The sequence below is a fragment of the Salmo salar genome, chromosome ssa15 (genome assembly GCF_905237065.1).
Source record: "Salmo salar chromosome ssa15, Ssal_v3.1, whole genome shotgun sequence".
Classification (NCBI taxonomy): Eukaryota; Metazoa; Chordata; class Actinopteri; order Salmoniformes; family Salmonidae; genus Salmo; species Salmo salar.
Genome location: NC_059456.1, coordinates 63440742 through 63453074, shown reverse-complemented (window position 1 = coordinate 63453074; position 12333 = coordinate 63440742). Strand labels below are relative to the sequence as shown.

General features: G+C 41.5%; 1 non-coding gene across 1 annotated transcript; it reads left to right on the top strand.

The window, feature by feature from the left end:
• Nucleotides 1-10157: 10157 nt before the first annotated feature.
• On the top strand, nucleotides 10158-10229 carry trnap-agg (transfer RNA proline (anticodon AGG)). Its single transcript has one exon. It is a non-coding gene; the product is annotated as a tRNA-Pro (tRNA).
• Nucleotides 10230-12333: the final 2104 nt, after the last annotated feature.

The window sequence follows — 12333 nt, the reverse complement described above, 5'->3', positions numbered from 1 at the left end:
AATAAATGAGCTCCATTATTTTTGAAGTTTTATTTTTTAATTTTCTCTTTTAAAATATTAATTGATCTCATTTTGCTCAATATTAATTTGTCAACACTCATCATCAGTTTGCTGTCGCGGCTTAAGAAGACAGAATGTGAAAGACACAGCAGATGAAATACAAAAGATTTGAACTGAAGCCTGGTCAACAGTTTGGAAGACTGCTATGCTCACAAGTATAGCACAAACACTCACATGAGGTTCAATCTTTCCAAGCACCATGGACAACAACAATCCATATCCTCATTGTCATTGCCGCAGAAAGCAAAACAATTTTATTCTTGTGTAAGGCTCGTTGGTGTAGAGGTATGATTCTAGCTTAGGGTGTGAGAGGTCCCGGGTTCAAATCCCGGATGAGTTCTTTTAACAAGCTCAGACAGGCAGATCTCGGGCCGCTGAGTCGCAAACAGCCACCTCTTGGGCGCAGGACGAGGTGGCTGAATGGTTTAGGCGATGGACTGCTAATCTATTGTGATATTCACTAGTTGGCTCATTGTCGCACTTCATTTAGAAAACCTGCAAAAAGTAAGAGCAAATCGGACTTGCACGAACATTTATTCCAATGTAATACACTTGAAATGACACCCAGCCCGTAAAACTAGTGAATATCTCATGCTCTGTATTGGCCGGGAATCAAACCCAGGTCAACTGCTTTGAAGGCAGCTATGCTCACCACTATACCACCAATGCTATGTGAAGCTTGCTAGCAACATGGAGACATTGATTCATATCCTGACCGTCATTTTTGTGGAAAGTGAAAATTCTTTGACCAAACGGATCGTTGGTGTAGGTGTACGATTATGGCTTAGGGTGCGAGAGGTCCCTGGTTAAAAAAATCTATCATTTTAATCAGTACCTGTTACCTTCAGATTAGTCCCGTGACACTTTTGGGGAACGTTGGGCAAAACTGAGAACATTGTGACAAGTGCGGTCACATTAGTTTGTAGCCCAAAGATTTTGGATTCTACAAACAGAAGTTGGTACATAAAGGGTTCCGACTTCAGACGAGTCCCCTGACACTTGTGGGGGACGTAGAGACAAATTGAGAACACCACCGTGTTCGTGAGGGTCTCCCCTTTTCAGGGAGTGGTCATACGATTTTGTAGGTCAAACGGTTCAGAAGCTACAGATGTTTTTGTGAGAAGACCGATTATAGGTATGTCTCATGGTTTGACTAACACCGCTCTAGCTCCACCACCTTTCATTGCAGATGTGGTGGTGTAACATAAACAGTTATGGAGGCTTGAGACAGATACGACACGTCTCAATCTCTCTAGTTGAAAACTGAACTGATCGATTTGAATGGGTATTTTTTACATTTGTTTACTTTGATTGGCGTACTGATGCATCAATCAACTCAAAATAAATGAGCTCCATTATTTTTGAAGTTTTATTTTTAATTTTCTCTTTTAAAATATTAATTGATCTCATTTTGCTCAATATTAATTTGTCAACACTCATCATCAGTTTGCTGTCGCGGCTTAAGAAGACAGAATGTGAAAGACACAGCAGATGAAATACAAAAGATTTGAACTGAAGCCTGGTCAACAGTTTGGAAGACTGCTATGCTCACAAGTATAGCACAAACACTCACATGAGGTTCAATCTTTCCAAGCACCATGGACAACAACAATCCATATCCTCATTGTCATTGCCGCAGAAAGCAAAACAATTTTATTCTTGTGTAAGGCTCGTTGGTGTAGAGGTATGATTCTAGCTTAGGGTGTGAGAGGTCCCGGGTTCAAATCCCGGATGAGTTCTTTAACAAGCTCAGACAGGCAGATCTCGGGCCGCTGAGTCGCAAACAGCCACCTCTTGGGCGCAGGACGAGGTGGCTGAATGGTTTAGGCGATGGACTGCTAATCTATTGTGATATTCACTAGTTGGCTCATTGTCGCACTTCATTTAGAAAACCTGCAAAAAGTAAGAGCAAATCGGACTTGCACGAACATTTATTCCAATGTAATACACTTGAAATGACACCCAGCCCGTAAAACTAGTGAATATCTCATGCTCTGTATTGGCCGGGAATCAAACCCAGGTCAACTGCTTTGAAGGCAGCTATGCTCACCACTATACCACCAATGCTATGTGAAGCTTGCTAGCAACATGGAGACATTGATTCATATCCTGACCGTCATTTTTGTGGAAAGTGAAAATTCTTTGACCAAACGGATCGTTGGTGTAGGTGTACGATTATGGCTTAGGGTGCGAGAGGTCCCTGGTTAAAAAAATCTATCATTTTAATCAGTACCTGTTACCTTCAGATTAGTCCCGTGACACTTTTGGGGAACGTTGGGCAAAACTGAGAACATTGTGACAAGTGCGGTCACATTAGTTTGTAGCCCAAAGATTTTGGATTCTACAAACAGAAGTTGGTACATAAAGGGTTCCGACTTCAGACGAGTCCCCTGACACTTGTGGGGGACGTAGAGACAAATTGAGAACACCACCGTGTTCTTGAGGGTCTCCCCTTTTCAGGGAGTGGTCATACGATTTTGTAGGTCAAACGGTTCAGAAGCTACAGATGTTTTTGTGAGAAGACCGATTATAGGTATGTCTCATGGTTTGACTAAGACCGCTCTAGCTCCACCACCTTTCATTGCAGATGTGGTGGTGTAACATAAACAGTTATGGAGGCTTGAGACAGATACGACGCGTCTCAATCTCTCTAGTTGAAAACTGAACTGATCGATTTGAATGGGTATTTTTTACATTTGTTTACTTTGATTGGCGTACTGATGCATCAATCAACTCAAAATAAATGAGCTCCATTCTTTTTGAAGTTTTATTTTTTCATTTTCTCTTTTAAAATATTAATTGATCTCATTTTGCTCAATATTAATTTGTCAACACTCATCATCAGTTTGCTGTCGCGGCTTAAGAAGACAGAATGTGAAAGACACAGCAGATGAAATACAAAAGATTTGAACTGAAGCCTGGTCAACAGTTTGGAAGACTGCTATGCTCACAAGTATAGCACAAACACTCACATGAGGTTCAATCTTTCCAAGCACCATGGACAACAACAATCCATATCCTCATTGTCATTGCCGCAGAAAGCAAAACAATTTTATTCTTGTGTAAGGCTCGTTGGTGTAGAGGTATGATTCTAGCTTAGGGTGTGAGAGGTCCCGGGTTCAAATCCCGGATGAGTCCTTTTGCAGATCTTTTAACAAGCTCAGACAGGCAGATCTCGGGCCGCTGGTCGCAAACAGCCACCTCTTGGGCGCAGGACGAGGTGGCTGAATGGTTTAGGCGATGGACTGCTAATCTATTGTGATATTCACTAGTTGGCTCATTGTCGCACTTCATTTAGAAAACCTGCAAAAAGTAAGAGCAAATCGGACTTGCACGAACATTTATTCCAATGTAATACACTTGAAATGACACCCAGCCCGTAAAACTAGTGAATATCTCATGCTCTGTATTGGCCGGGAATCAAACCCAGGTCAACTGCTTTGAAGGCAGCTATGCTCACCACTATACCACCAATGCTATGTGAAGCTTGCTAGCAACATGGAGACATTGATTCATATCCTGACCGTCATTTTTGTGGAAAGTGAAAATTCTTTGACCAAACGGATCGTTGGTGTAGGTGTACGATTATGGCTTAGGGTGCGAGAGGTCCCTGGTTAAAAAAATCTATCATTTTAATCAGTACCTGTTACCTTCAGATTAGTCCCGTGACACTTTTGGGGAACGTTGGGCAAAACTGAGAACATTGTGACAAGTGCGGTCACATTAGTTTGTAGCCCAAAGATTTTGGATTCTACAAACAGAAGTTGGTACATAAAGGGTTCCGACTTCAGACGAGTCCCCTGACACTTGTGGGGGACGTAGAGACAAATTGAGAACACCACCGTGTTCTTGAGGGTCTCCCCTTTTCAGGGAGTGGTCATACGATTTTGTAGGTCAAACGGTTCAGAAGCTACAGATGTTTTTGTGAGAAGACCGATTATAGGTATGTCTCATGGTTTGACTAAGACCGCTCTAGCTCCACCACCTTTCATTGCAGATGTGGTGGTGTAACATAAACAGTTATGGAGGCTTGAGACAGATACGACGCGTCTCAATCTCTCTAGTTGAAAACTGAACTGATCGATTTGAATGGGTATTTTTTACATTTGTTTACTTTGATTGGCGTACTGATGCATCAATCAACTCAAAATAAATGAGCTCCATTATTTTTGAAGTTTTCTTTTTTCATTTTCTCTTTTAAAATATTAATTGATCTCATTTTGCTCAATATTAATTTGTCAACACTCATCATCAGTTTGCTGTCGCGGCTTAAGAAGACAGAATGTGAAAGACACAGCAGATGAAATACAAAAGATTTGAACTGAAGCCTGGTCAACAGTTTGGAAGACTGCTATGCTCACAAGTATAGCACAAACACTCACATGAGGTTCAATCTTTCCAAGCACCATGGACAACAACAATCCATATCCTCATTGTCATTGCCGCAGAAAGCAAAACAATTTTATTCTTGTGTAAGGCTCGTTGGTGTAGAGGTATGATTCTAGCTTAGGGTGTGAGAGGTCCCGGGTTCAAATCCCGGATGAGTCCTTTTGGATCTTTTAACAAGCTCAGACAGGCAGATCTCGGGCCGCTGGTCGCAAACAGCCACCTCTTGGGCGCAGGACGAGGTGGCTGAATGGTTTAGGCGATGGACTGCTAATCTATTGTGATATTCACTAGTTGGCTCATTGTCGCACTTCATTTAGAAAACCTGCAAAAAGTAAGAGCAAATCGGACTTGCACGAACATTTATTCCAATGTAATACACTTGAAATGACACCCAGCCCGTAAAACTAGTGAATATCTCATGCTCTGTATTGGCCGGGAATCAAACCCAGGTCAACTGCTTTGAAGGCAGCTATGCTCACCACTATACCACCAATGCTATGTGAAGCTTGCTAGCAACATGGAGACATTGATTCATATCCTGACCGTCATTTTTGTGGAAAGTGAAAATTCTTTGACCAAACGGATCGTTGGTGTAGGTGTACGATTATGGCTTAGGGTGCGAGAGGTCCCTGGTTAAAAAAATCTATCATTTTAATCAGTACCTGTTACCTTCAGATTAGTCCCGTGACACTTTTGGGGAACGTTGGGCAAAACTGAGAACATTGTGACAAGTGCGGTCACATTAGTTTGTAGCCCAAAGATTTTGGATTCTACAAACAGAAGTTGGTACATAAAGGGTTCCGACTTCAGACGAGTCCCCTGACACTTGTGGGGGACGTAGAGACAAATTGAGAACACCACCGTGTTCGTGAGGGTCTCCCCTTTTCAGGGAGTGGTCATACGATTTTGTAGGTCAAACGGTTCAGAAGCTACAGATGTTTTTGTGAGAAGACCGATTATAGGTATGTCTCATGGTTTGACTAAGACCGCTCTAGCTCCACCACCTTTCATTGCAGATGTGGTGGTGTAACATAAACAGTTATGGAGGCTTGAGACAGATACGACGCGTCTCAATCTCTCTAGTTGAAAACTGAACTGATCGATTTGAATGGGTATTTTTTACATTTGTTTACTTTGATTGGCGTACTGATGCATCAATCAACTCAAAATAAATGAGCTCCATTATTTTTGAAGTTTTATTTTTCATTTTCTCTTTTAAAATATTAATTGATCTCATTTTGCTCAATATTAATTTGTCAACACTCATCATCAGTTTGCTGTCGCGGCTTAAGAAGACAGAATGTGAAAGACACAGCAGATGAAATACAAAAGATTTGAACTGAAGCCTGGTCAACAGTTTGGAAGACTGCTATGCTCACAAGTATAGCACAAACACTCACATGAGGTTCAATCTTTCCAAGCACCATGGACAACAACAATCCATATCCTCATTGTCATTGCCGCAGAAAGCAAAACAATTTTATTCTTGTGTAAGGCTCGTTGGTGTAGAGGTATGATTCTAGCTTAGGGTGTGAGAGGTCCCGGGTTCAAATCCCGGATGAGTTCGATCTTTTAACAAGCTCAGACAGGCAGATCTCGGGCCGCTGAGTCGCAAACAGCCACCTCTTGGGCGCAGGACGAGGTGGCTGAATGGTTTAGGCGATGGACTGCTAATCTATTGTGATATTCACTAGTTGGCTCATTGTCGCACTTCATTTAGAAAACCTGCAAAAAGTAAGAGCAAATCGGACTTGCACGAACATTTATTCCAATGTAATACACTTGAAATGAAACCCAGCCCGTAAAACTAGTGAATATCTCATGCTCTGTATTGGCCGGGAATCAAACCCAGGTCAACTGCTTTGAAGGCAGCTATGCTCACCACTATACCACCAATGCTATGTGAAGCTTGCTAGCAACATGGAGACATTGATTCATATCCTGACCGTCATTTTTGTGGAAAGTGAAAATTCTTTGACCAAACGGATCGTTGGTGTAGGTGTACGATTATGGCTTAGGGTGCGAGAGGTCCCTGGTTAAAAAAATCTATCATTTTAATCAGTACCTGTTACCTTCAGATTAGTCCCGTGACACTTTTGGGGAACGTTGGGCAAAACTGAGAACATTGTGACAAGTGCGGTCACATTAGTTTGTAGCCCAAAGATTTTGGATTCTACAAACAGAAGTTGGTACATAAAGGGTTCCGACTTCAGACGAGTCCCCTGACACTTGTGGGGGACGTAGAGACAAATTGAGAACACCACCGTGTTCTTGAGGGTCTCCCCTTTTCAGGGAGTGGTCATACGATTTTGTAGGTCAAACGGTTCAGAAGCTACAGATGCTTTTGTTAGAAGACCGATTATAGGTATGTCTCATGGTTTGACTAACACCGCTCTAGCTCCACCACCTTTCATTGCAGATGTGATGGTGTAACATAAACAGTTATGGAGGCTTGAGACAGATACGACGCGTCTCAATCTCTCTAGTTGAAAACTAAACTGATCGATTTGAATGGGTATTTTTTACATTTGTTTACTTTGATTGGCGTACTGATGCATCAATCAACTCAAAATAAATGAGCTCCATTATTTTTGAAGTTTTATTTTTTCATTTTCTCTTTTAAAATATTAATTGATCTCATTTTGCTCAATATTAATTTGTCAACACTCATCATCAGTTTGCTGTCGCGGCTTAAGAAGACAGAATGTGAAAGACCCAGCAGATGAAATACAAAAGATTTGAACTGAAGCCTGGTCAACAGTTTGGAAGACTGCTATGCTCACAAGTATAGCGCAAACACTCACATGAGGTTCAATCTTTCCAAGCACCATGGACAACAACAATCCATATCCTCATTGTCATTGCCGCAGAAAGCAAAACAATTTTATTCTTGTGTAAGGCTCGTTGGTGTAGAGGTATGATTCTTGCTTAGGGTGCGAGAGGTCCCGGGTTCAAATCCCGGATGAGTCCTTTGCAGATCTTTTAACAAGCTCAGACAGGCAGATCTCGGGCCGCTGGTCGCAAACAGCCACCTCTTGGGCGCAGGACGAGGTGGCTGAATGGTTTAGGCGATGGACTGCTAATCTATTGTGATATTCACTAGTTGGCTCAATGTCGCACTTCATTTAGAAAACCTGCAAAAAGTAAGAGCAAATCGGACTTGCACGAAAACATTGATTCCAATGTAATACACTTGAAATGACACCCAGCCCGTAAAACAAGTGAATATCTCATGCTCTGCATTGGCCGGGAATCAAACCCAGGTCAACTGCTTTGAAGGCAGCTATGCTCACCACTATACCACCAATGCTGTGTCAAGCTCGCTAGCAACATGGAGACATCGATTCATATCCTGACCGTCATTTTTGTGGAAAGTGAAAATTCTTTGACCAAACGGATCGTTGGTGTAGGTGTACGATTATGGCTTAGGGTGCGAGAGGTCCCTGGTTAAAAAAATCTATCATTTTAATCAGTACCTGTTACCTTCAGATTAGTCCCGTGACACTTTTGGGGAACGTTGGGCAAAACTGAGAACATTGTGACAAGTGTGGTCACATTAGTTTGTAGCCCAAAGATTTTGGATTCTACAAACAGAAGTTGGTACATAAAGGGTTCCGACTTCAGACGAGTCCCCTGACACTTGTGGGGGACGTAGAGACAAATTGAGAACACCACCGTGTTCGTGAGGGTCTCCCCTTTTCAGGGAGTGGTCATACGATTTTGTAGGTCAAACGGTTCAGAAGCTACAGATGTTTTTGTGAGAAGACCGATTATAGGTATGTCTCATGGTTTGACTAACACCGCTCTAGCTCCACCACCTTTCATTGCAGATGTGGTGTTGTAACATAAACAGTTATGGAGGCTTGAGACAGATACGACACGTCTCAATCTCTCTAGTTGAAAACTGAACTGATCGATTTGAATGGGTATTTTTTACATTTGTTTACTTTGATTGGCGTACTGATGCATCAATCAACTCAAAATAAATGAGCTCCATTATTTTTGAAGTTTTATTTTTTCATTTTCTCTTTTAAAATATTAATTGATCTCATTTTGCTCAATATTAATTTGTCAACACTCATCATCAGTTTGCTGTCGCGGCTTAAGAAGACAGAATGTGAAAGACACAGCAGATGAAATACAAAAGATTTGAACTGAAGCCTGGTCAACAGTTTGGAAGACTGCTATGCTCACAAGTATAGCACAAACACTCACATGAGGTTCAATCTTTCCAAGCACCATGGACAACAACAATCCATATCCTCATTGTCATTGCCGCAGAAAGCAAAACAATTTTATTCTTGTGTAAGGCTCGTTGGTGTAGAGGTATGATTCTAGCTTAGGGTGTGAGAGGTCCCGGGTTCAAATCCCGGATGAGTTCTTTTAACAAGCTCAGACAGGCAGATCTCGGGCCGCTGGTCGCAAACAGCCACCTCTTGGGCGCAGGACGAGGTGGCTGAATGGTTTAGGCGATGGACTGCTAATCTATTGTGATATTCACTAGTTGGCTCATTGTCGCACTTCATTTAGAAAACCTGCAAAAAGTAAGAGCAAATCGGACTTGCACGAACATTTATTCCAATGTAATACACTTGAAATGAAACCCAGCCCGTAAAACTAGTGAATATCTCATGCTCTGTATTGGCCGGGAATCAAACCCAGGTCAACTGCTTTGAAGGCAGCTATGCTCACCACTATACCACCAATGCTATGTGAAGCTTGCTAGCAACATGGAGACATTGATTCATATCCTGACCGTCATTTTTGTGGAAAGTGAAAATTCTTTGACCAAACGGATCGTTGGTGTAGGTGTACGATTATGGCTTAGGGTGCGAGAGGTCCCTGGTTAAAAAAATCTATCATTTTAATCAGTACCTGTTACCTTCAGATTAGTCCCGTGACACTTTTGGGGAACGTTGGGCAAAACTGAGAACATTGTGACAAGTGCGGTCACATTAGTTTGTAGCCCAAAGATTTTGGATTCTACAAACAGAAGTTGGTACATAAAGGGTTCCGACTTCAGACGAGTCCCCTGACACTTGTGGGGGACGTAGAGACAAATTGAGAACACCACCGTGTTCGTGAGGGTCTCCCCTTTTCAGGGAGTGGTCATACGATTTTGTAGGTCAAACGGTTCAGAAGCTACAGATGTTTTTGTGAGAAGACCGATTATAGGTATGTCTCATGGTTTGACTAACACCGCTCTAGCTCCACCACCTTTCATTGCAGATGTGGTGGTGTAACATAAACAGTTATGGAGGCTTGAGACAGATACGACGCGTCTCAATCTCTCTAGTTGAAAACTGAACTGATCGATTTGAATGGGTATTTTTTACATTTGTTTACTTTGATTGGCGTACTGATGCATCAATCAACTCAAAATAAATGAGCTCCATTATTTTTGAAGTTTTATTTTTTCATTTTCTCTTTTAAAATATTAATTGATCTCATTTTGCTCAATATTAATTTGTCAACACTCATCATCAGTTTGCTGTCGCGGCTTAAGAAGACAGAATGTGAAAGACCCAGCAGATGAAATACAAAAGATTTGAACTGAAGCCTGGTCAACAGTTTGGAAGACTGCTATGCTCACAAGTATAGCGCAAACACTCACATGAGGTTCAATCTTTCCAAGCACCATGGACAACAACAATCCATATCCTCATTGTCATTGCCGCAGAAAGCAAAACAATTTTATTCTTGTGTAAGGCTCGTTGGTCTAGAGGTATGATTCTTGCTTAGGGTGCGAGAGGTCCCGGGTTCAAATCCCGGATGAGTCCTTTTGCAGATCTTTTAACAAGCTCAGACAGGCAGATCTCGGGCCGCTGGTCGCAAAAAGCCACCTCTTGGGCGCAGGACGAGGTGGCTGAATGGTTTAGGCGATGGACTGCTAATCTATTGTGATATTCACTAGTTGGCTCAATGTCGCACTTCATTTAGAAAATCTGCAAAAAGTAAGAGCAAATCTGACTTCCACGAACAAGGACATTGATTCCAATGTAATACACTTGAAATGACACCCAGCCCCTAAAACAAGTGAATATCTCATGCTCTGCATTGGCCGGGAATCAAACCCAGGTCAACTGCTTGGAAGGCATCTATGCGCACCACTATACCACCAATGCTGTGTCAAGCTCGCTAGCAACATGGAGACATCGATTCATATCCTGACCGTCATTTTTGTGGAAAGTGAAAATTCTTTGACCAAACGGATCGTTGGTATAGTTGTACGATTATGGCTTAGGGTGCGAGAGGTCCCTGGTTAAAACATCTATCATTTTAATCAGTACCTGTTAACTTCAGATTAGTCCCGTGACACTTGTGGGGAACGTAGGGCAAGACGGAGAACATTGTGACAAGTGGGGTCACATTAGTTTGTAGGCCAAAGATTTTGGATTCTACAAACAGAAGTTGGCACATAGAGTGTTCCGACTTCAGACGAGTCCCCTGACACTTGTGGGGGACGTAGAGACAAATTGAGAACACCACCGTGTTCGTGAGGGTCTCCCCTTTCCAGTGAGTGGTCATCCGATTTGTATGAACTCTGACCTCTGTCCTTACATTCCAGTGTGGTTTGATCACCCTCATTGGAAAGCCATTTGGATAATTTATTTAAGGTAATTTGTAATATTGATAATTATGATGAAGTTCATAGATCTTAGCCATATTTGTGATTTGGACCAATGTGAAGAAGGAGAGGGCATTGCCTTTGACTAAGGGTAGGCTGCCTTAAGTCTATTTTCCTATGACCGGATGGGTACAATTATTTTTCTTTACAGAGTTCTTAAGGGTAGTGATTATAATTCGATTTTGTTATTTTAAACTTTGTTTTATTTTTTGACCAGTAGTGTTTGTTTTTTTACAATTTACTCACATGAAGAGTTATGTGTCAAAATGGGGGAGGGAGTAGTCCTCTTAAGGTTTTGGATTGAAGTTTACACACCTTGAGTTATGTGTATGGAGTGATATGTGAAGGAGTGTATTGTTGTGTTGTTTGTTCTGTTCTGTTCTGCTCTGTTCAAGATTAAGTTGACAGTGTGATGGGGAGTATAAGCCAATTTGAAAAAATAGTTTCAATAGAATGTGTTGTATTCTCTTTGACATGTTTAGACATTGGTATTAAGAATAATTGGCTTTTTTTAAGTACCTGTCTTTTTCAAACAAGCATTGCAGAGCTGGCTACAATTTCAATTTCATCCCCCTGAAAAGATAGAACAAATATTACAACAAATATTATGGCTGAACTCAAATGTGCTGGTTGATAAAATACCTGTATTTATGGGAAAGATGTTTGAAAAGGGTATTTTGTTCTTAAATGATATTGTAAATTGTAATGGTAGAGTTATGTCCTTCATGGAGTTATCAGAATTGTATGGGAAGTTCTGCTCAATCCAAGAGTACACCAATTGATTACAGCATTACCCCAAAAATGGAGGAGGTGGGTGGCAGCGGGAGGATGTAGGGAGCTGGTCTGTCTGCCCAATATAAAGGATCATAACTGGCAGAGGAATAAAAATAGCATAAATATGAAAGTATACCAGTTTCATTTGAGGACGAAGATGTTGACAACTGTGCCATACAGATTGCAAAATAGTTGGGAAGAGATTTTTGATGTACCAATTCCATGGTACAGGGTGTATGAGTTGATATATAAAACAACTGTCACGGTCGTCGCTAGAAATGGAGGACCAAAACGCAGCAGGCATGCGATTGTTCATTTTGAACATTTATTCACTCCAAAATGAACACAAAAACAACAAAAGAGAACGAACGATAAACTGACAGTCCTATAATGTTGACACACTAAACACGGAACAATCTCCCACAAATGACAAACACAAACACACCCTAATATATGGGACTCTCAATCAAAGGCAAATAGAC